Source organism: Mustela nivalis (assembly GCF_964662115.1).
Source record: "Mustela nivalis genome assembly, chromosome: 17".
Lineage (NCBI taxonomy): Eukaryota > Metazoa > Chordata > Mammalia > Carnivora > Mustelidae > Mustela > Mustela nivalis.
Genome location: NC_139036.1, coordinates 17554030 through 17579058, shown reverse-complemented (window position 1 = coordinate 17579058; position 25029 = coordinate 17554030). Strand labels below are relative to the sequence as shown.

Here is a 25029-nt window from a genome sequence, read left to right as displayed (position 1 = left end):
CCAACTTAAAAACTAAAAAAAAAAACCCATAAAATTTTCCCAAATTACTTTAGAATCAAAGAGAAAATCAAGGGGGCACCTGGGTGGCTCAGCTGTTAAGCATCTGCCTCCGGCTCAGGTCATGAACCCAGTGTTCTGGGATCTAGCTCTGCGTTAGGCTCCCTGCTCATTGGGAAGCTGGCTTCTCCTTCTCCCACTCCCCTGCTTGTGTTCCCTCTCTCTCTGCGTCTCTCCATCAAATAAATAAATAAAATGTTTTATTTATTTATTTATTTTCTTTTTTAAAGATTTTCATTTATTTATTTATTTGACAGACAGATCACAAGTAGGCAGAGAGGCAGGCAGAGAGAGGAGGAAGCAGGGTCCCTGCTGAGCAGAGAACTCGATGCGGGGCTCGATCCCAGGACCCTGAGCCTATGACCTGAGCTGAAGGCAGAGGCTTAACCGACTGAGCCACCCAGGTGCCCCAATAAATAAAATCTTTTAAAAAGAGAGAGAGAAAATCAAAATGATAGTCAAAGCCTATTTAGGAAATGATCATTAGACTAGTACACATCGAAAGGGATTAGAGGGCGCCTGGGTGGCTCAGTTGGTTAAGCAACTGCCTTTAGCTCAGGTCATGATCGTGGAGTCCCAGGATCGAGTCTCACTTAGGGCTCCCTGCTCACCATGGAGTCCGCTTCTCCCTCTAACCCTCTCCCCTCTCATGTTTTCTCACTCACATAAATAAATAAAATCTCAGAAATAAATAAATATAGTGATCCAAAGGGGCACGTGCACCCGAATGTTTATAGCAGCAATGTCTACAATAGCCAAACTATGGAAAGAACCTAGATGTCTATCAACAGATGAATGGATAAAGAAGATGTGGTATATATACACAATGGAATACTATGCAGCCATCAAAAGAAATGAAATCTTGCCATTTGCGACAACATGGATGGAACTAGAGCGTATCATGCTTAGCGAAATAAGTCAAGCGGAGAAAGACAACTATCATATGATCTCCCTGATATGAGGACGTAGTGATGCAACATGGGGGCTTAAGTGGGTAGGAGAAGAATCAATGAAACAAGATGGGATTGGGAGGGAGACAAACCATAAGTGACTCTTAATCTCACAAAACAAACTGAGGGTAGCTGGGGGGAGGGAGGTTGGGAGAAGAGGGGTGGGGTTATGGACATTGGGGAGGGTATGTGCTTTGGTGAGCGCTGTGAAGTGTGTAAACCTGGCGATTCACAGATCTGTACCCCTGGGGATAAAATATATATGTTTATAAAAAACAAAAAATCAAATAAATAAATAAATAAATAAATAAAGGGGTTAGAATGTGGCCAAAGTACTAGTAATGGCATATTCAAAGTTATAGATCTTTTAAATAAACTAATAAAAAACATAATAGTAGAAGATTCAACAAAAGTAGAATAAACCACACCAAAGACAAATAAAAGAAAATAAAGATAAAATAAAAAGTAAAAAATTATAAGAGCTAGTTTTTGAAAACTAAGAAATGCTCATTGCTAACAAATTAAAGAAAAAAATTAGAGAACAAAAATTAGCAAGGAAAGTGGATATAACAATATAGTCTTAATTTTTTGTTAGTAAGGAGATTTAAAAATGTGATGTTAGGGACGCCTGGGTGGCTCAGTGGGTTAAGCCGGTGCCTTTGGCTCAGGTCATGATCTCAGGGTCCTGGGATCGAGTCCTGCGTTGGGCTCTCTGCTCAGCAGGGAGCCTGCTTCCCTCTCTCTCTCTCTGCCTGCCTCTCCATCTACTTGTGATCTCTCTCTGTCAAATAAATAAATAAAATCTTAAAAAAAAATGTGATGTTAGAGAAATGGATGATTTTCTGGATAAGGTTAAGTTAACAAAATCGATACAAAGGTGATGGAAATGGTCCATAATCACAATTGTGGTGGTGTTTACACTAGTGTGTATTTTTGTCAAACTCATCCAACTAAACATTTAAAACTATTGAATTACTCATTCTATGTGTTTGTTATATCTCAATAATTTTGCCTAAAAATTTGATACAAGAGCTAAAAAACCAGAAAAGACTAATAAGCAAAGAACAGAAAAAGGAGTGAGGTGTCCAAGTTTTTCTTTCCAAAACTACTACAGGCTGAGTTCCTTCAAATCATCCATGTGGGGGCGCCTGGGTGGCTCAATGGGTTAAAGCCTCTGCCTTTGGCTCAGGTCATGATCCCAGGATGCTGGGATTGAGCCTGCATGGGCTCTCTGCTCAGCAGGGAGCCTGCTTCCCTTCCTCTCTTTCCCCCTGCCTCTTTGCCTGCTTGTGATTTCTGTCAAATAAATAAAACCTTAAATAAAAAAAAAAAAGAAGTTTCTCTTTACACAGGAGAGGAAAGACATTACAGTATCATTCTGTGTACTCAGATAAACAGCAAGGTATGGTACCTATGTTGACTTTAGAAATTAGAGTACTACTTTTCCAGTCAAGTTCTGAGTTGATAATTAGGCATGGATTTTTTCTTCTGATTCCCAAGGTTAATGGGCCTTAGACATTTCCAATATTAAGTGCTGTGGCTTATATAAACACGCAGGAAAAACATACCCTAAGATTTAATGGTAGTTATTGACAGATGGTAAAAACACATTGTTTATCTGCATTTTCATACTTTTTAAGGATGTGTTGACTTTGTAAATTTTTTAAAAAAGATTTATTTATGGGGCAGCTGGGTGGCTCAGTGGGTTAAGCCTCTGCCTTCAGCTCAGGTCATGATCTCAGGGTCCTGGGATCGAGCCCCACATCGGGTTCTCTAATCAGCAGGGAGCCTGCTTCCCCCCCTCTCTCTGCCTGCCTTTCTGTCTACTTGTGATCTCTCTGTGCCAAATAAATAAATAAAGTCTAAAAAAAAAAATTTATTTATTTTTGTGGGGTCAGGGAGCAGAGGGAGAGGGAGAGAGAACCCCGACCAGACAGACCCTATGCTGAGCACAGAGCCCCCACATGGGGCTCGATCTCACAACCCTAAGATCAGGACCTGTACTGAAACCAAGAGTCGGAACCTTAACCCTACCTAGGCACCACAGCTTTGTAAATTTTTAAAGGCAATAAAAATATCAAAATGAAAAGAAAAGATTTGCCCTACTTAATTGAACCCATTGGCAAATTCCTCCAACAATGGGATGCCTGGGTGGCTCAGTTGGTTAAGCAGCTGCCTTCGGCTCAGGTCATGATCCCAGCATCCTGCGACTGAGTCCCACATCTGGCTCCTTGCTCCACAGGGAGCCTGCTTCTCCCTCTGCCTCTGCCTGACACTTTGTCTGCCTGCGAGCGCTCTCTCTCTCTCTGACAAATAAATAAAATCTTAAAAAAAAAAAAAATTCCTCCAACAACGAAGACACAAAGAAACACTAGTATCTTCTGCATATTTAAGTTTGGAATGCCTAAAGCACCATCTAAAAGAATAGCCCTCAAATTTTAATCAACAAATTGTGGGGCAAAAAATTCAGCAATTTCCACCCTACCTAATTTAATGAATGAGACGGTACTGCTTTTGTTGAATTAACAATGCAGGCACGAGAAGTAAACAATGAGAAAATCCAGAAACAACTGCTTCCAGAATCCCGAAGTACATTATTTGGGCCCAGCCCACTGACCCTACCCATACACACCACAGCACCAAACTAGAAAGTGTTCCTGCAGAAGGCTCAGTCTCTCTCCCACTCCAACTTTCTCATAGGATCCCCCAAATTATCATAGATTTAGACACCCTGAAACCCCTCTGCTGTGTCACACCTCCTCTGTCTTTTGCCCATGCTGTTCCTTCTACTTGGAACACTCTCTTCTCACTTGGCCTAGTTAACTTTCAGGAAGCCTTCCAAAGTCATTCTCCTTTTCCTCCCTACAACCCATACTTCCACCAGGACTAAACCAAGTGTTCTTCTCTGTGCCTCCATGGTACTCAATGCATACCTCCCTCACACCACTTACCACAATATATTTGGTCATCATTATTTGTGGATTTTGTATTTGTGAATTCAGCTACTTGCTAAAACTCATTAATAACACCAAAATCAGGGGCACCTGGGTGGCTCAGTCGTTAAGCGTCTGCCTTCGGCTCAGGTCACGATCCCAAAGTCCTAGGATCAAGCCCCACATCGGGCTCCCTGCTTGGCGGGAAGCCTGCTTTCCCCTCTCCTGCTCCTCTCTCACTGTGTCTCTGTCAAATAAATAAATAAAATCTTTAAAAAAAAATCATCAATGTGTTTAGTCAATAATACGTATTAGTGGTGTGGAAAGGGGTCTATTCTCCAGGAACTGTTCTAAGCACTAGAGATTAATACAGTAAATAAAAATAAAGTTAACACATTTTGGTAGGAGACAATAAATAAGCAAAGCAAAAAAAAAAAAAGCAAAAATCTATTGTCAGGTGATGGTTAAGTGCTAAGAAATAAAGACCAGTAGGGGACTGAGTGTGGCTGGGGTAGAGTATTCCTTTCTATAGTTCATGGGAAAAGAACTTTCTGATAAGGCTGACTCCTTAATAGAGATCTGAAGGACACAAAAAGTAAACTATGCAATGAATGCAGTAGAAGTGCAGAGGGCCCAGAGTATGACTTGTCTGGCATGACTCAAGAATGAGTAGGCTGGTTTGGCCAGTGAGGAGTAAGCAATGAGGAGAGTGGTTGGGATGAGGTCAGAAAGGAAGTAGGCCCCAGTCAGGGCTTGATATTTCTTTCTGAGTGAGAGGAACCCTCTGGAGGAGCTTGGAACAGTAGTGTTAAATAATCCAACTTACATCCTAAAAGATCATTCTGATTGCTGTTTTGTGACTATATGGAAGGGGCAAAGGTCAGAGTAAGCCTACTGTAACAGATTAAGGAAGAGAAAGGAACATTTTAATTTTAGACCAGGGTCGTGTTACTGTAAAGGGATTCTGCATGGTATTTTTATAGATTTATTTACTTGAGAGAGAGAGACAGAGAGAATGAGTGGAAGTGGCAGAGGGAGAGGGAAAGAGGGGGGAGAGAGAGAATCTCAAGCAGACTCCTCCTTGAGCATGGAGCTTGATGTGGGGCTCGATCCCATCCCACGACCCTGAGATCATGACCTGAGCTGAAACCAAGGGTCAGACACTCAACCGACTACACCACCCAGGTGCCCCAGAGTCTACGTGAATTTAAAAGACAGAGTGATAGGACTGCTGAAGAGTCTGAAGGTAAAAACTGAGAGGAAAAGTCAAGAATGGCTCTCAAAGTAATGTACACTTTCCAAGTCACAGAAAAAGCAAAGCTGCTTCCCATTCTTTTTATAAAGTCAGCCAACCTAATATTCAAATATCCAAAGAATAAACAGCAAAGATAGAAAGGAGAGGCCGGGCCCACTATGGAAGTGGATGTAAATATCCTAAGTAAAATAACAGCAAATCAAAATTAGCAGACCATTAAAATAAAACTCACTGAATCCAAATAGAGTTTATCCCAATAAGAAATGGACAAGTCAAGTTTAGAAAATATATTTAACATATCACACAAAGAAAGAAGTGATTATTAATAGCATTTTATATTTTATTTATTTTTAAATATTTTACTTATTTATTTATTTGACAGAGAGTACAAGTAGGGAGAGCAACAGGCAGAGCGAGAGGGAGAAGCAGGCTCTCCCCTGCGCAGGGAGCTTGATGTGGGGCTCAATCCCAGGACCCTGGGATCATGACCTGAACCAAAGGCAGATGGCTAACTGAATGAGCCACCCAGGTGCCCCATTTTAATAGTATTTTAATGAAAATGCATCTGTCAAAACTTCAGCATACTTTTCTTTCCTTTTTTTTCTGTATTTAGAAACTCAGTAAAAAATAGAGAAACACAGGGTGCCTAAATTGCTCAGTCAGTTAAGTGTATGACTTGGGCTCAGGCCATGATCTCAGGGTTCTGGGACTGAGGAGATGGCAGCAGAGGGGGTGGGCTTCCCACTCAGCAGGGAGTCTGCTATCCCTCTGCCCCTCCCCCTGCTCATCCCTTTGCCCCTCTCCCCGCTGGCACCCACTCTCTCTTAAAAAACACCTTAAAAATAAAAGAAAAACACTTCCTTAATGCTAATTATCTTTTAAAATAACAGCAGCATTATGCAAATATTCAAAATACTAAAATATTCCTATTAAAATTTTGAAAACGCTTACTATCACAGCATTATTATTTAAATGCATCTAGTTTCAGGTAAGGCAATGAGGCAGAAATCAGAATAAGATATATGACTACTGAAAAAAAGATTAACATTGTCATTAAAGTAAATATAATTAGAAAACCCAAAGTGATCAGCTAAAAAAAAACAATAACAATAAGAGAGTAGATGAGATAGCTGGATATAAATAAGTTAGCTTTTCCTAAGTACTATTTAGAAGATGTAAAGGGAAAAAATCCCATTCATTATTGTAAGAAAATTACCAAAAAAAATGTGAGATGTGAGACCTAAAGAAACTGATATGCAGAGTATACTTTGTTCTAATAAGAAAATTTATAACCATTTCATGGAGGCGCCTGGGTGGCTCAGTTGGTTAAGCCTCTGCCTTTGGCTCAGGTCGTGATCTCAGGGTCCTGGAATCGAGCCCCGCATCGGGCTCTCTTGAGTAGAGAGCCTGCTTCCCCCTCTCTCTCTGCCTGCCTCTCTGCCTACTTGTGATCTCTCTCTCTGTCAAATAAATAAATAAAATTTAAAAAAAAAAGAAAATTTATAACCATTTCAATTTTTTTCAAAGAAAATTTTAAAGGGAATGCCATGGTTAAGTGCTCCTGGCTAATCAAAATGCCATGAGAAGCGTTCATTTCAGTAGCACATATACTAAAATTGGAATGACAGAGAGATTAATGGTCCCTGCACAAGGATGACAAACAAATTCATGAAGTGTTCCATGTTTTTTGTTGTATATTTCGAAGTTGCTAAGAGAATAATCTTGAAAGTTCTCATTACTGGGGCACCTGGGTGGCTCAGCTAATTAAGTGTCTTGCTCCTGATCTCAGCTCAGATCTTGATCTCAGGGTGTTCAAACCCCGAGCTGGGATCCATGCTGGCTATGGAAACTACTTAAAAAAAGAAAAAGTTCTCATCAAGAAAAAAAAAAATATGTGACTATACGTGGTGATGGATGCTAGTAGACACGGTGACTACTTTGCATATATTATTGCACACCTGAAACTAATATAATGTTACCTGTTAATTGTATCTCAATTAAAAAAGTACCATGAGGATTTGGGGGAAGGGGAGTTAATAGAACTTAAAATATTCTGAAGTTTGCATAAAGTATATGTAGGTGGAAAAAGCCAAAGGAATATTGAACCAAATATAAAAAAAGGGTGTGTGTAAAGTCACATCACTAATATTAAAACATATCACAAAGCTACAGTAACTCAAACAGTAAAGTTGTTTCAAGAATATACAAGCATAAAACAGCTGAGAAAGAAAATAGTATGCATGTCTATATATCTACACATATTCTAGTAGAGCATATATACAGTTCATATATCATGAATGTTATCTTTTATTTAAATAAGGACAGAATAAATTATCTGATAAATGACAGTAAGACTGTTTGTAAACTACTTTAGGAAATTTAAGTTAGATCTCTACCTCACATCATTCAGCACAATAAATTCCAGATAAAAGTTTTTTTAAAAAAGATTTTATTTATTTATTTGACAGAGAGAGAGAGACAGGGAAAGAGGGAACACAAAAAGGGGGAGTGTGAGAGGGAAAAGCAGGCCTCCCCGCTGAGCAAGGAGCCTGATGTAGGGCTCAAATCCAGGACCCTGGAATCATGACCTGAGCCGAAGGCAGATGCTTAACCACTGAGCCATCCAAGGTGCCCCTTCAGATAAAAGTTTTAATAATAATAATTTTTCAAAAGGTAAAATAATAAGAACAATAAGTCATCTAATTGGAGGCTAGGAAGACTTCTGTAAGCATAAAAACAAATTTCATAAAGGGAAAATGGAAAGTTGACTACATAAAATTGTAAAATCATTTGCATTTGAGAAAATTCCATAGATAATGGAAGGTAAGTGACAAGCTATATAAAAATATTTTCAATATAGGACACCTGAGTGGCTCAGTTAATTAAGCAACTGCCTTCGGCTCAGGTCATGATCCCGGGATCCTAGGTTCAAGTCCCACATCAAGTCCCAGCAGAGCAGGGGGAGCCTGCTTCTCTTTCTCCCACTTCCCCTGCTTGTGTTCCCCCTCTCTCTCTGTCAAACAGATAAATAAAATCTTTAAAAAAGTATTTTCAATATAAATGACTGAAAAAAAGTTACAACCCTTGCTAAAAAAGCCTTAAAAAAACCACAAGTGAAAAATATTCTAATAAATGGGCAAAGAATATGACAAGATAACTCCCTAACAAAGATATACGAATGTCAATGTTCAAAAGTACCTGAGGATTCCTCTTTTAAACATTTTCAAAGTCAGCTTATTAGTTAGAGCGGTAATTTTCATTATGTCAAAGATCCATTTCAGATCACATTTCCTGCAGGTAACAATGATAAACTCAGGGCAAAATAATTAAAACAAATACCTAAAAGCCCTAGAGAGTGAACCAAAACAGGCAAGATTTGAAAGGGGTACTGATACTCAGAAGAAGGAGCTGGGAACGTTAACTTTACCTCCTCCTCCCAACTTATAGGTTTAGGGAAGGCATCCCATACAGGGTGACACAAAGTCTGTGGGAAAATCCATAGTCTTTAATAGATAAAGAAATAGAGGGCAAAGTTTGGGACAATCATAGCTGCTAGAAAATAAGTGAGGAAATCCTATAAAGGATGGAGTCAGAGAGGAGGTCCCATATTCTGCATACACATAATGATTAAATTTCTGGCTGACTTTTTAATGGTACGTGCACAGATTTAATGTAATATAAATGAATTAATGTAAGTCAAGAAACCAGACAAACCAGATGGATGTTTGACTTGCAGTTTGAACCCAACCAATTGAACTGCTAGCTAAGATAAAGCATCAACCTTCTCTGGAGGAATAAAACAGAATCCAGGGGACATTTACAGCTCCAGGATAAAATCTAAAATTACTCAATATACAAAGAAACAGGAAAATGTGACCTATTCTCAAGAGAAAATATAGTAAATGGAGACCAACTTCGAAATGACACGAATTGCTGTTAATTCAAATTAGAATTGCTGTTAATTAGAATTAACAGCAAGACTGGCAGAGAAGTTATCATAACTGTGCTCAATGAAATAAAGGAAATTGACTGAAATAAATGAAAAGACAGGAAATCTCTGCAGAGAAACAGAAAATATGAAAAAGAACCAAATGGAAAGTCTAGAAATGAAAAACACCATCAATATGTGAAGTAAGAAAGTCACTGGATGGACTTAAAAGAAAATGGAAATGACAAAGACATGAGTAAATTCAGTCAGAACAATGGAAATAAGCCAATCTGAAGAACAGAGAGAAAAAAAAAAATTAATTAAGCCTTTGAGATTTGGGAGACAATAGTAAAAGGCCTAACGTATGTGAAACTAAATCCCAGAAGCAAAAGGGAGAGCTTGGAACAGGAAAGAAAATTTATTTATTTTATTTGGTTACAATGTCTAAGTTTCCCCAGTTTAGTGAAAGACAATTTATAGATTCAAGAATATAGCAAACCTCAAGCAGGATAAATACAAAGAAAATCTTTCTTAGACATTTAATAGTCAAACTATTGAAAATGTTGAAAGCAGCCACAGGATACAGAGAACATTTAAAAAAAAAAAGGTCGGATCTTTTATTTTATTTATTTTATTTTATTTTGTTTTAAAAAAGATTTTATTTATTTGACAGATAGAGACACACAGAGAGAGAGAACACAAGCAGGGGAGTGGGAGAGGAGAAACAGGATTCCCACTGAGTAGAGAGCTCAACAAGGGACTTGATCCCAGGACCCTGGGATCATGACCTGAGCTGAAAGCAAATGCTTCACCAACTGAGTCACCCAGGTGCCCAAGAAAACAATTTTTCTACCTTCTAAGTTAAAACAGATACACAGATCTGGGGGTGCCTGGCTGACTCAGCAGAACTTGGGACTACTGAGATTGGGGTCATGAATCTGGGCCCCACATTGGGAGTAGTTTATTTTAAAAAAATAATAAAAAAAAATATAAATCTGTTTAAAGCAAAAATCATAACATTTTACAAATGGTGCTGGGAAAACTGGATAACCACATGCTAAAGAATTTAGCTAGATCCCTAACACCAAATACAAAAATTAACTCAGAATGGATCAAAGAGCTAAACTTGTGAACCAAAACTAAAACTCTTAGAATAAAACATAGGGGAAAATCTTCATGACATTGAGGGTGCCTGGGTGGCTCAGTGGGTTAAAGTGTCTGCCTTTGGCTTGGGTCGTGATCCCAGAGTCCTGGGACTGAGCTCCACACTAGGCTCTCTGCTCAGCAGGGAGCCTGCTTCCTCCTCCCTCTCTCTCTCTCTCTCTCTCTCTCTGCCTGCCTCTCTGCCTACTCGGGATCTCTGTCTGTCAAATAAATAAATAAAAGCTTTAAGAAAAAAAAATCTTCATGACATTGGATTTCACAACATTTTATTGCATATGACACCAAGAGCACATGCAACAGAAGAAAAAAAAGATAAAATGGCAAATTTTGTTATGTATATTTTACTATATACCAAGAACATTATCACCATGGGCTTTAGTGTTATTCAAAATTTTTTCTAATATTAAATTAGTAGGAATAAAGTTTGCATGTCTTTGAAGCAAAAACAACAAAACAACCCCATAACATTGTCATGTGGGGTTTATAATATATGTAGTATGTTACATACATATGTATGTTATGGTATATACTATCTAGCAACCATAATAATAAAATACAGAGCTACTAATAACTAGAACTGTATGGTTACAAGGTTTTTATGTGTTATGGGAAGTGGTACAATAGTAACTCTAATTAGACTGAAAAGTTAAGGATGTTTGCTATAATCTACAGAGCCAAAACTAAAAAAAAAAAATGTAAACAGATACAACTAAAAGCTAATGAGTAAGTTAAAATGGAATTCTTTTTTTTTAAAGATTGTATTATTAGAGAGAGAGAGAAAACACGTGCCCGGACAAGCAGAGGGAGGGGCAGATGGAGAAGCAGACTCCCTGCTGAGGAAAGGAGCCCGATGCAGAACTTGATCCCAGGACCCTGGGATCATGACTAGAACTGTAGGCAGAGGCTTTAACCCACGAGCCACCCAGGCGCCAACCACCCCCTGCCCCACTGATAGATTTTTAAATGTTTAAACAACCTTCCCTTACTTGAATAAACCTTACTCTTGCCAGTATTTTGGTAAGGAACTTTGTGTCAGTGTTCATGAGAGATACTTATAATTATGCTGTTGTCATATCTTGTCAGGTTTTGGCATTAGAGCTATGCTAACCTCATTAAATGTCTTAGAGTAAAACTTCCTACTCCTCCATTTTCTGAAAGAGTTTATGTAATATTGGTGTTAGTTCTTCCTTAAATGTTTGATAGAGAGAGGGGAAGCAGCCTCCCGCTTGAGCAGGGAGCCCGATACGGGACTCGATCCCAGGACCCCAGGATCATGACCCAAGCAGAAGGCAGAGGTTTTAACCCACCAAGCCACCCAGGCACCCCTCAATTCCTAATTTAATTCCATTGTGATCATAGATCATTATTCAGCCCTTGTAAATTTATTGAGGCTTGGTTTATGGAGCAGTACATTTCAGTCTTGAAGAACATACTGTATGTACATGAAAAGAATGTATTACATAGTTACTACATATAGTGATTTATAAATATCAATTAGATCAAGGTGACTGATAGTGTACCGATCCTCTGTGTCTTATTATTATTTTTTTTTTTTAGATTTTATTTATTTGAGAGAGAGAGCGTGCATGCACATGAACAGAGGGTAGAGGCAGAGGGAGAAGCAGACTCCCCACTGAGCAGGGAGCCCAATGCGGGACTCAATCCCAGGACCCTGACTGAGATCATGGTCTGAGCCAAAGGCAGACCCCTGACTGAGCCACCCAGGCACCCCTTCCTGGATCCTCTCTGTCTTTAATAATATTTTATCTGGGTGCTCTGCTAGTTTCTGAAAGAGGAGTATTAACATCTCCAAGTCTGATTGTAGATATTTTTTCTTTAATTCTATTAATCTGCTTCCTATATTTTGGTTCTCTATTATTAGCATGTACACAATTATGATAATTTTATCTTCCTGATGAATTGACTGTTTTATCATTGTGAAATGTCCTTCTTATCTCTTATCCTCAATCACTTATCTTTGGTAATACTTTGCTTTGAAATCTGTTTTTTCTGATATTAATATCGCCACTCCAGCCTTCTTATGTTTATTATTTGCATGGTATATCTTTTCCCATCCATGTGCTTTAACCAGTCGGTGTCTTTACATATAAAATGTGTCTTTTGGGGTACCTGAGTGGCTCAGTCTATTTTTGGCTCAGGTCATGATCCCAGAGTCCTGGGATCAAGCCCCACATTGGGCTCCCTGCCAGGCGGGAAGCCAGCTTGTCCCTCTCCCACTCCCCCTGCTTGTGTTCTCTTAGTTGCTATGTCTCTCTCTGTCAAATGAATAAATTAAATATTTTTTGTGTCTTTTATTGACAACATATAATTGGTCTTAGTTTTTTTTTGTTGTTGTTGGTTTTGTTTTTTGTTTTTTTAAAAATACTTTATTTATTTATTTGACAGACAGAGATCACAAGTAGGCAGAGAGGCCGGCAGGGAGAAAGAGAGGAGAAAGCAGGCTCCCTGCTGAGCAGAGAGCCCGATGCAGGGCTCCATCCCAGGACCCCAGGATCATGGCCTGAGCGGAGGCTTTAACCCATTGAGCCACCCAGGCGCCCCTAATTGGTCTTAGTTTTTAATCCATACCAACAACCTCTTCTTTTTAATTGGGGTAGTTTATTAATATTTGATGTAATTATTCTTATGGTTCAGTTTAGACTTATAGTTTTGTTATTTGTTTTTAATCCATACCAACAACCTCTTCTTTTTAATTGGGGTAGTTTATTAATATTTGATGTAATTATTCTTATGGTTCAGTTTAGACTTATAGTTTTGTTATTTGTTTTGTTTGCCATTTCTGACTTTGTTCCTCCATTTTGTACCTTTTATACCTCCTTCCCTAACTTCTTTTAGATTACTTGAATTTGAATTTGAATTTTTTTTGGATTCCATTTTAGGGACACCTGGTGGCTCAGTTAGTTAAGCATCGGGTTCTCTGCTCAGTGGGGAGCCTGCTTTCCCCTCTCTCTCTGCCTGCCTCTCTGCCTACTTGTGATCTCTGTCAAATAAATAAATAAAATCTTAAAATAAAATAAAATATCCATCAGTGAGATGCTGGGTGGCTCAGCTGGTTAAGTGACTTTGGCTTTGGCTTAGGTCATGATCCTGGAACCGAGTCCCATATCTGGCTCCTTGCTCAGCAGGGAGACTGCTTCTCCCTCTGCCTGATGCTCCCCCACCCACGCTTGTGATCTAACAAATAAATAAATAAAATCTTTTAAAGAAATAAGGTTGACTGCTTCTATTAAAAATAAATAAAAATCCATCAGTGACTCTTAAAACTTATTAATGGGAAAACAATCAACCCAATTAAATGGGCAAAAGATCTGAAAATACACCTCACCGAAGAAGATATACAGATGGCAAATAAGCACATGAAAAGATGTTCAGTATCATGAGCCATTAAGGAACTGCAAACTGAAACAAAAACGAGATACCACTACATGGCTATGAGAATGGTTAAAATCCGAAACTCAAACACCACCAAATGCTAGAAAGGATGTGGAGCAACAGGAACTTTCATTCATTGCAGGTAGGGTGCAAAATGGTATACCTACTCTGGAGGCAGTCTAGCAGTTTCTTACAAAGCTAAACATGGTTTTATCATATGATCTAGCAATTGCCAGATTTTGGTAAAATTAGGTATTTATCCAGAGGTGAAAACATATTCACACAAAATTCCACACACAAAAAGAGCAGCTTTATTTATAATTTGGAGTGGCTTCATCCACAACTTCCAAAACCTGGTTGCAATCAAGATGTCCTTCAACAGGCAAATGGATAAAAAAACTGTGGTACATCCATACAATGGAATATTATTCAGGAATAAAAAGAAATGACCTGGGGTGCCTGGGTGGCTCAGATGGTTAAGTGTCTGCCTTTGGCTCAGGTCATGATCTCAGGATCATGGCTTTTCAAAAGAAAAAGCCATAAACAAACACTGAACTCTAGTTAATGACACATAGCATGCTGAAGGATTTAGGGAAAATGTACTGATGACATAGATCACAAAGAAATTGATGAAAAGGGCACCAGGTTGGTTTGGTCAGTAGAGCATGCAACTCCTGATCTCAGGATTGTGAGTTTGAGTTCCATTTTGGGTCTAGAGATTACTTCAGAAAATTGAAAAAAAAAAAAAAATCCACAACAAATTGATGATGGATGTACAGGGAGATGTACAAATACATGATAAAGCAAGTATAATAAAAGGAGAATGACAGACTCTAGATGCTAGGATAAGTGAGTTCACTGTAAAATTCTTTCAATTTGTGGGTGCCTGGGTGGCTCAATGGGTTAAAGCCGCTGCATTCGGCTCAGGTCATGATCTCAGGGTCCTGGGATTGAGTCCTGCATCGGGCTCTCTGCTCAGCGGGGAGCCTGCTTCTTCCTCTCTCTCTGCCTGCCTCTCTGCCTCCTTGTGATCTCTGTCTATCAAAAAAATAAATAAATAAATAAAAATCTTAAAAAAAAAAAATTCTTTCAATTTGTAGTATCAAAAAAGGTTGGGGGCACCTGGGTGGCTCAGTGGTTTGGGCTGCTGCCTTTGGCTCGGGTCATGATCTCAGGGTCCTGGGATCGAGCCCCGCATCGGGCTCCCTGCTCCGCAGGAAGCCTGCTTCCCTCTCTCTCTCTCTCTGCCTGCCTCTCTGCCTACTTGTGATCTCCGTCTTTCAAATAAATAAATAAAATCTTTAAAAAAAAAAAAAAAGGTTGGAAATCAGTTATATCACTAAAAAATAAAAAGACTATGTACCTTTGGATGCAGTGGACAGGGTTGTTTGGATTAAAGAAAATCTGTATTCCTGTTGCCTTCCCTAAATAGTTGCCTCACTAGCTATTAAGGAAAACATGTAAGTGTCAGAATGCTGGTTTTGCCACCTAAAACAAGTCTTCAGCTGCTTCTGTCATAATATTGGGTCTTATATAAACCCCCAAATTTGAAAGGCCAAAAATGTTCAAAATGCAGAGGCAGTTTCAATACCTGGAGGCAGGACGGAATTGAGAGATAAATTTGGCTCTAGCACTGGGTAGAGAGGAGGTAATGGTTAATCTAAGCTAGAAGTGGCTGGTCACTTAAGAGTCTTTGCAGCTCCAACAGTTAGTTCTGTGTCTGGATGTCAGCCCCACATACTGGCTTAAAAACCTCAAGAAACTAGAAGATCTCACCAGTTGGATCAGCCAGAGCAGCTGAAACACATCCCTGTAAACAATAAATGTTTATCTGGGCAGATAACCTGGCAGATAGCCACGTCCTGATCTTAGGCAACTTGAAACCCCACAACGGGAGGCTGAACACAGAGGGGTCCCTTACCATTGCCACACGGGTAGAGAGGCAGAAATGGAAGGTGGTCCTGGTTCCTACTACAAGAGAGGCAGCAGGAAGCCACTCTGCAAATGCCAGCTTCTTTTCTACTGAGCCATGGCCAGATTCCCTTAAACAAAGAGGGTGGGGACAGAGAAGTCAAGTCAACCAACGCTAAACAATGCCACCACATAAAGCTGGTTGTTACACCATAGCCCTGAAGGTATGAGGAGCTCTGGCGTATTTGGCTGCTGCCACAGGAACCACACTGACTGAGGGCTTCCCCAGGCCTGGGTGGGAGTCTCATCACAGACTCCGACCACACACACAGGCTCAGTCGCCACCTTGGTCAGTGGCAAACAGCTGCTGTGAAGGGAGAGGCAGACCCAGGGGTACTGTGATCTGCACAGCTCAACCTGCCACTTTCAGACAAGATTCATTAAGAGCCATATGGCTGAAACCCCACAAAGGTACCAGGTGAAAGGGAAAGAGGCGGCTGGAAGAAAGGAATGGAAGTATGTTGACGGGATAGAGATTCCTTTTACTGGCAACGGTCTCTGCAAACAATTTTACTACTAGTTCTGAAAAACCCATTCCCTAACAGAGAGATTAAATCTTGGCCTTGGTTATTCCTCCCATCTATATGCTTCTGCCCACACTCCTCTTGGGAAGGGAGACAACAGGGAAGTGGAACCCACAGTTTGCCTAAAGGGAAGTTCAGCTCTCGTTCAGCAGACTATGGCTGAGTTCTCTTCCAGAGAAGAGAAAGGAGATAGTTTAACAAAGGCTTTTTGCTCTGAAATAGTAGCAAAGCTAAATCCTGCAGAATAATAAGGGTGTGGATCTGGGATGGAACTTAAAGAGGGTAGGACTGCATGTGTGTGTGTGTGTGTGTGTGTGTGTGTGTGTGTTCATCTGGTTTTTCTGCGGGTGGGGAGAGGGTGCCAAGCCATTCTTTTGACTTCATTCGCACTTATAGTTGCTTTATAATCATTTCCTGAAAACACAGTAGGAAGAGAGTGGTATTTGCTCACCCCACCCTCCATCTAACACTGGCCCAGCAATCCAACTATGTGCTTTAAACTGAGACAAGGCCAGCTTTTTGCCTTTGGCAGCACTGAAGGCCAGACATTACCAGCACTCCTGTGAACAGCTCAAGGCTCCACCCAAATAAGACTGCACACACTGAAATCCAAGAGGAATATCATTCCAGCATAATAATCCAGGAGGGAGAAGAGAGCTGAGGAGGCTGGGTGGGACAGTTGGGACACTTCTAAGTTCTGATACCAGAACACCCAAGTGGTTAGTACTTGGCATTTTGGTAGACTGGTGATAGGTCAATTCCAGTGTGGGAAAACCCAAATTCTGTAATAAATAACTTATCTCTGTACAAGAAAAGGGGTGAGAATAAGGGTGGGGTGTAGACTATAGGGCAATAAGGTGGAGGAATCATTTTTAGAGAACTGGGTAGCTGCTGAGCTGAGCTAGTCTAATTCTGAATACACAGGGATGTTCCAGCCTCTTCTAAGGAGAAGCTGATGCAGAGTGATTATGGGCAGGCCAGGATATACAAGCTCCATTTTTGGTCTAAGGTTGACTGGAGGACTCCTCTGCAGGAGAGTCATAACAGAATGCTTATACAAAACACCACAAACCTTCTGCTCCTGACTGTCCAAGGCCAAAGGCATCTTCTTCCTAGAAAATTGTGTCTGACAGCCTTTTGATTTTAAGACTCCCAATTTTATTTACTGAGTTTTCCTGTTTACTCCAAGAAGATTTACAGAACTCCTAGGGAGTCTTTAGAGAGAAGATACGGAACGGGGTGTCAGGGAGACTGTTAGGAAGAATACTAAGGACCTACCACTTTTGTATCTTATCATTATTTCTTACCTGGCAGGAAAAAGAAATGGAGAGGGTAAGGAGTTTCCTAGTATGACAACCTAAATATTCACTGTGTGAAAATGGAATTGGATATACAACAATGCCTAAAGGCATTTTTGTTGTTCCCATAAGAACAAAGTGATGAATAAAGTATAGGTGCTTTAATATAATCATCATCTTCATTTAGGGAGGGAATTTCTTTTAAAATATGTACCCCATTTAGGGTACCATCATCTCTGCTATTATGGAAATAGGAAAAGGCAGAAGTTCCATTTTGGCCAGAGGCAGAGTTTGTTTTTCTGCTAATTTTTTGAAAGCAATAGGTTCTCTTTGGTTCCAGAAGAAGGCGGGCATTTCCAAAAGGAAAACAGAAAAGGAGACAGTGATCACCTGGAGGAACCTAAACTATCCTATGTACAGGTCTCTCTAACCATGCTTTCTATATGGTGCAGTTATCGGGAGACCAGTGATGGTTCAGATGCTACAAAGTTTCTGTAGATATTACTGTAGTAGTTCAATGTTTTAGAAAGAATACAAAACTACAGTAATCAAAACAGTGTGGTATTTTTATAGACATACAGACTAGTAGAACATAATAGAGAACCCAGAAATAAACTTTCACTTACATGATCAATCGATTTTTGACAAAGGTGCCAAGACCATTCAATGGGGAAAGGAGAGCTGTCAACAAATGGTGCTGTAAAGCTGAATATTCCTATGCAAAAAAATGAAGTTGGACCCCTACCTTAATACCATATTAAAAATGAACTCAAAATGGATCAAAGACCTAAATGTAACAGTTAAAACCAAATTTTTTTTTTTTTAAGATTCCATTTATTTATTTGACAGAGAGAGATCACAAGTAGGCAGAGGCAGGCAAAGAGAGAGAGAGAGGAGGAAGCAGGCTCCCTGCTGAGCAGAGAGCCCGATGCGGGACTCATCCCAGGACCCTGAGATCATGACCTGAGCCGAAGGCAGAGGCTTAACCCACTGAGCCACCCAGGCGCCCTCTTTTTTTTTTTTTTAAAGATTTTATTTATTTGACACAGAGAGAGAGACCACAAGTAGGCAGCGAGGCAGGCAGAGAGAGAGAGGGAGGAAGCAGGCTCCCTGCTGAGCAGAGAGCCTGATGCAGGTCTTGATCCCAGGACCCTGAGATCATGACCTGAGCCGAAGGCAGAGGCTTAACCCACTGAGCCACCCAGGTGCCCCAAACCAGAATATTCTTAAAAGAAAGTACAGAGGGAAATTTTCATGACCCTCGATTTGGCAATGATTTCTTGGATCTGACATCAAAAGCATAGCCAACAAAATAAAAAATAAATAAAATGGACTTACCCTCTTCAGGTAAGGGAAACAAAAGCAAAAATAAATTACTGGAACTACACCAAAACAAAAAGCTTTTGCACAGTGAAGAAAACCATCAGCAAAATGAAAAGGCAACCTACTAAATGGCAGAAGATATCTGCAAATGATACATCCAAAAAGGGGTTAATATCCCAAACATATAAAGAATGTACACAACACCAAACCCCCCCCCAAATAATCTGATTAAAAGATGAACAGAGGACCTGAATAGACATTTTCCAAAGAAGAGATACAGCTAGCAAATAGATGAAAAGATGCTCAATATCACTCATCATCAGGAAAATGCAGATCAAAACCACAATGAGGTATCACGCTACACCTGGCAGAATGGCAAGTATCAAAAACATAAGAAATAACAAGTGTTGGAGAGGATACGGAGAAAAAGGAACCTTTATGCACGGCTAGTAGGATTGTAAACTGGTGCAGCCACTGTGGAAAACAGTGTGGCAGTTCCTCAAAAAATTAAAAACAGAAATATCATATGATCCAGTAATTCTACTACTGGGCACTTACCCAAAGAAAACAAAACACTAATTTGAAAAGATATATGCACCCCTATGTTTACTTCAGCATTATTTCCAACAGCCAAGGTATGGAAGCAATGTAAGTATCCACTGACAAATGAATGGATAAAGAAGATATGCTACACATACACAATGGAATATTACTCAGCCATTAAAAAGAATGGGATCTTGCCATATGAGACAACGTGGATGGACTGAGGATATTATGCCAAGTGAAATAAGCCAAGACAAAGACAAATACCATATGATTTCACTTACATGTGGAATCTAAAAAAGCAAACAAAAAAATAAATTATAAAAGCAAAAACAGGCTCATAAATAAACTGGTGGTTGCCAAAGGGAAGGGGATGGAGGATGGGCCAAAAAAGGGTGAAAGGGAATGGAAGGTACAGGCTTCTTTCCAGTTATGGAATAAATAAGTCACAAGGATGAAAGGTACAATATGAGGAATGTAGTCAATGATACTGTAATAGGGCTGTAGGGTGACAGAGGATAGCTAAACTTGTAATTAGCGCAGCATACAGAGCTGTCAGAGCTGTTGAATCACTATGTTGTATACCTGAAACTAATGTAACATTATGTGTCAACTATACTTCAATAAAAAATAAAAGAAAAAGATTTTAATTAAAAACATCTGCATATCAAAGGACACTCTCAAAAGAGTGAAAAGACAACCCACTGAATGGGAGAAAATATTTGCAAACCATGTGTCTACTAAGGGAGGGATGCCCAAAATATATAAAGAACTCCTACAACTAAACAACAAAACAACAAATAACTTGATTCAAAAACAGGCAAATGACTAGAAAAGACTTTTCTCCAAACAGACAAAAGGCATAAGCATGTAAAAAGATGTTCAACACCATTAGTTATTAGGGAAAGGCAAACCCAAACACAATGAGATATCATTTCACACCTATTAAAAATGCCTGTTAGGAAGAAAACCAGAAAATACGGTTTTGGGGAAGACAGAGAAATAAGAAGCCCTGTGTATTACTAGTGGAAATGTAAAATGATGCAGCTACTATGGAAAATAGTTTGGTGGTACACTAAATTTCACATTTAAAAATGGCTAAAATGTGGGGCACCTGGGTGGCTTAGTCATTAAGCATCTGCCTTCAGCTCAGGTCATGATCCCAGGGTCCTGGGATCAAGCAAGCCCTGCATCAGGTCCCCTGCTCACCTGGAAGCCTCCTTCCTCCTCTCCCACTCCCCCTGCTTGTGTTCCCTCTCTCCCTGTCTCTGTCAAATAAATAAATAAAATCTTTAAAAAAAATTTTTTTTTAAAGGTTAAAATGTTAAATTGCATGTTATGTATATTGTACCACAATTAAAAAAAAATGCTTTAAGTCATCTCCTCAGAATGCACTGGCCACATTTCAAGTGCTCAATAGCCACATGTGACTGGTGGCTACCATACTGGACAATGCAGAGTAGAGTATTTCCAACACTGCGAAAAGGCCTGTGGGACAGTGCTGCTCTAGAACTATATTGAAGACTTGCTGATCCTATTTAAAGTAGCACTGCTTTATGTGCTGCCTCTAGCTGCTTTATCCTTCTTTCCATACACTCACCTAATAGTCTCTCTAACTACTGTAAACTACCTTAATATTATCAATTTGAAAGTTTACAATATTACTTCACAAGTGCCATTTCCTTTACTATTCAAAACAATTGAGGGGGCTGGTGGTAGTATTCCTTTTTCTTAGGTGTAAAAACTAAGGTCCATACTTTTTGTGTGTGTTTTTCTTTTTAAGATTTTAAAAATTTATTTGACGGAGAGAGAGACAGTGAGAGAGGAAACACAAGCAGGGGGACTGGGAGAGGGAGAAGCAGGCTTCCCCACTAGGCAGGGAGCCTGACACAGGGCTCAATCCCAGGACCCCAGGATCATAACCTGAGCTGAAGGTAGATGCTTAATGACTGAGTTACTCAGGTGTCCCATAAGGTCCATAGTTTTATAAATGGGGTTGGGATGCAAACTCTTGGTTTTGAATTGTGTGTGTGTGTGTGTGTGTTTTTTTTTTTTTTTAAGATTTTATTTATTTGACAAAGACAGATAGTGAGAGAGGGAACAAAGCAGGACCAGTGGGAGAGGGAGAAGCAGGCTTCCCCACCAAGCAGGGAGCCTAACTCGGAGCTCAATCTCAGGACCCCGGGATCATGATCTGAGCCAAATGCAGACACTTAACTGAATTATTTTCTTTTCACCTCTACATCACACTGCCTCTCCAAGAGATCTGTCATTTTCATCACACAGACATCACCAAAAAGCATCCACTCAGCTGCATATGATAATATCGGAGAGGCTGTACATAGGTGGTCTTCACTCCTTAGGGGTGTCCAACCTCAAACATGTATCCCCAAAGGCTTCCTTTTCCAACCTCCCCCATTTTAATCATCAGTAGCTAAAAGTTTTTAGTTATTTAACCTCAAAATTTTGCCAAAATATTCAATTCTCTCCTCCTTTAACCCAGTTATTTTTAAACAACCAACCAAGTCAGACTGTAATGGTGCCCTCATATCCACCCTTTCCCTTTTGTTACTATGGATCCTAGTCTGAACTAGATTGTCTTTAGTATAATCTTAGACATTACACTAAGAACTGGCCTCTGGCTTGTACTTTTCCTCCCTTCCTAAACGCTGCCACCAGATTATCCTTTGTATCTCCAATTCTGTTATGCTATTCCCTTCCCCAACATTTTATTCTTATATAAAAACATTTTTAAGTATAAAGTATTTTTTAATACTTTCAAAACTGATTTCCAATAAATCCTCACTAAGGTAAGGTTTTCCTTTTAGTGCAGCACACTCATATTTGTATTCCCTTAACACAATGGATGGTATAAAGCATGTAGCTGTCGCTCAAATAATATGCACAGAAAAAATAAATGGCATGCAGGCAAAATAAAAACACTTAAGAAAATGAATGAAAAACAAGATATATTGCCCATGAAAAAAGTAAGTAAGGTCAAGAATATGTTCCTTTTGGGGATGGGAGAGTAAGTTTAAGAACACACAGCTATTTTAGGAAGGAAATGATAGTTCTACATTAGAGATTTATTAATGGGGGCACCTGGGTGGCTCAGTTGTTGGGAGTCTGCCTTTGGCTCAGGTCATGATCCCGGGGTCCTGGCATTGAGCCCCGCATCTGGCTCCTTACTCAGGGGGAAGACTGCTTCTCCCTCTGCCATTCCCCCTGCTTATATTTCCTCTCTCACTGACTCTCTCCCTGTCAAATAAATATTTAAAAAAAATTTATTAATGTATATCCCCATTTTTTAGTTTAGGTTTTTTTAATTTGAGAGAGAGAGAAGGAGCAAGTGGGGGGGAGCAGAGAGAGAGGGACAAGCAGACTCTGTGTGGAGTGTGGAGACTGATGTGAGGCTCGATCCCACGACCCCGAAGATCATGAAGTGAGCCGAAATTGAGTCAAACACTCAACTGACCAATTCATCCAGGCACCTCCACTCCCCATATTAATAGGTCAAAAAAGGAAGATCACATGATCATCACCAGGTGAAGAAAAAATATTTAATAAAATTTAGCCCCTACTCACCAGAGTCTGCTTTTCCCTTTCCCTCTGCCTCTGCTCATGCTCTATCTCTCAAATAAATAAAATCTTTTTTTTTTTTAAGATTTTATTTATTTATTTGACAGAGAGAAATCACAAGTAGATGGAGAGGCAGGCAGAGAGAGAGAGAGAGGGAAGCAGGCTTCCTGCTGAGCAGAGAGCCCGATGCGGGACTCGATCCCAGGACCCTGAGATCATGACCTGAGCAGAAGGCAGCGGCTTAACCCACTGAGCCACCCAGGTGCCCAAAATAAAATCTTTCTTAAAATTTTTAATTTAATTTTAATTTTTTAAAGATTTTATTTATCCACTAGAGAGAGAGAGAGAGTAAGAGAGAGCATGAGAGGGGAGAAGGTCAGAGGGAGAAACAGACTCCCCGTGGAGGTGAGAGCCTGATGTGGGACTCGATCCTGAGACTCTGGGATCATGACCTGAGCCAAAGGCAGTCATGTAACCAACTAAGCCACCCAGGCACCCCAAATCTTTTTTTTTTTTTTTTTTTTAGGGAATAGCCTTAACCTGATGAAAGATTATCAGAATCTATGGCAAAGAGCAGATTTAATGACACGACTTTAGAAGCATTGCTATTAACGTCAGAAACAGAGTAAAGGGGCACCTGGGTGGCTCAGTGGGCTAAAGCCTCTGCCTTTGGCTCAGGTCAATACTGGGATGATACTGGGTCCTTGGATCGAGCCCTGCATCGGGCTCTCTGCTTAGCGGGGAGCCTGCTCCGTCCTCTCTCTCTGCCTACCTCTCTTGTCTGCTTGTGATCTCTATCTGTCATATAAATAAATAAAATCTTTAAAAAAAAAGTAAAGTTTTCTCTTATTATGGCAACTATGAACAAAACAAATAATAGTAGAATTGGTAGAAGATCAACAGAAAAAACAGCACTCACAGTCATACCATTAATAGTCAACTGGAGGGGCGCCTGGATGGCTCAGTTGGTTGAGCAGCTGTCTTTGGCTCGGGTCATGATCCCAGCGTCCTGGGATCGAGTCCACATCGGGCTCCTTGCTTGGTAGGGAGCCTGCTTCTCCCTCTGCCTTTGCCTGCCATTCTGTCTGCCTGTGCTCACTCTCTCTCCCTCTCTCTCTCTAATAAATAAATAAAATCTTAAAAAAAAAAAAAGAATAGTCAACTGGAAAATATAAGCTATTCTACTGTTTTCTGTTTTTTTCTCTTGTTAAATTTATTTAGGGGCACCTGGATGGCTCAGTCCTTGGTGTCAGCCTTCAGCTCAGGTCAAGATCCTAGAGTCCTGGGATTGAGCCCTGCATCTGGCTCCCTGCTCAGTGGGTAGCCTGCTTCTCCCTTCCCACTCCCCCTGCTTGTCTTCCTTCTCTCGTTTTGTCTCTCTCTGTCAAATAAATAAAATCTTAAATTTTTTTGTTATTTATTTGAGAGAGAAAGTACATGAGTGTGGCACAGGGACGGGTCTGGAGAGCAAGAATCTCAAGCAGGCTTTGCACTCAGCACAGAGCAGGACATGGAGCCTGATCCCATGACTCTGAGATCATGACCTGAGCCAAAATCAAGTTGAATGCTCTACTGACTGAGCCATCCAGGTGCCCCAGCTGTGTAAGTGTTTTTATGGAAAAGATTATAAAATACCCTAAAACGGCATAAAAGAAGATCTGAATTAAATTAGTATATCATGTTCATGGATGGAAATACTTAATATTGTAAATAAATATGGCAATAAATAAATAAATATTGCAATTCTCCCCAAATTCATCTTTGAATGCAATGCAATTACAAATAAAATCCCTACAGTGGTTCTAGTGGATTTGGAAAAGCTGATCTCACCCAGAAAAAGGACTAAAAGAGTCAAGATATTTCTGTAAAACAAGAAAAAGGTTGAGATTTACTCTCCTAGTTTTAAAGATTTATAAACCATAATGGTGGTACTGACTGGACCAATGGATTAATGAATAGAACAGAGAACCATGAAACTGACCCACATATAGGGAAACCTGATTTATAAAAATAAATTCCAGACAGATCAAAGATGTAAATGTATAAAGTAAAATAAAACTTTAAGAAGAAAAAAATTTAGGTATATATTCCTTGTGACCTCAGGGTAGATA

The 25029-nt window shown here is 39.8% G+C and overlaps 1 protein-coding gene and 1 long non-coding RNA gene across 4 annotated transcripts in view; both read right to left on the bottom strand.

Annotated features, from left to right (window-relative positions):
* The window catches only part of SMG6 (SMG6 nonsense mediated mRNA decay factor), a 247643-nt gene that overhangs the window by 54916 nt on the left and 167698 nt on the right, over window positions 1-25029 (bottom strand). The gene's annotated exons all lie outside the window — the stretch shown is intronic.
* On the bottom strand, window positions 13969-16745 carry LOC309851698. Its single transcript, XR_014304878.1, has 2 exons — window positions 15602-16745; window positions 13969-14718 (listed from the first exon to the last, which is right to left on the bottom strand). It is a non-coding gene; the product is annotated as an uncharacterized lncRNA (long non-coding RNA).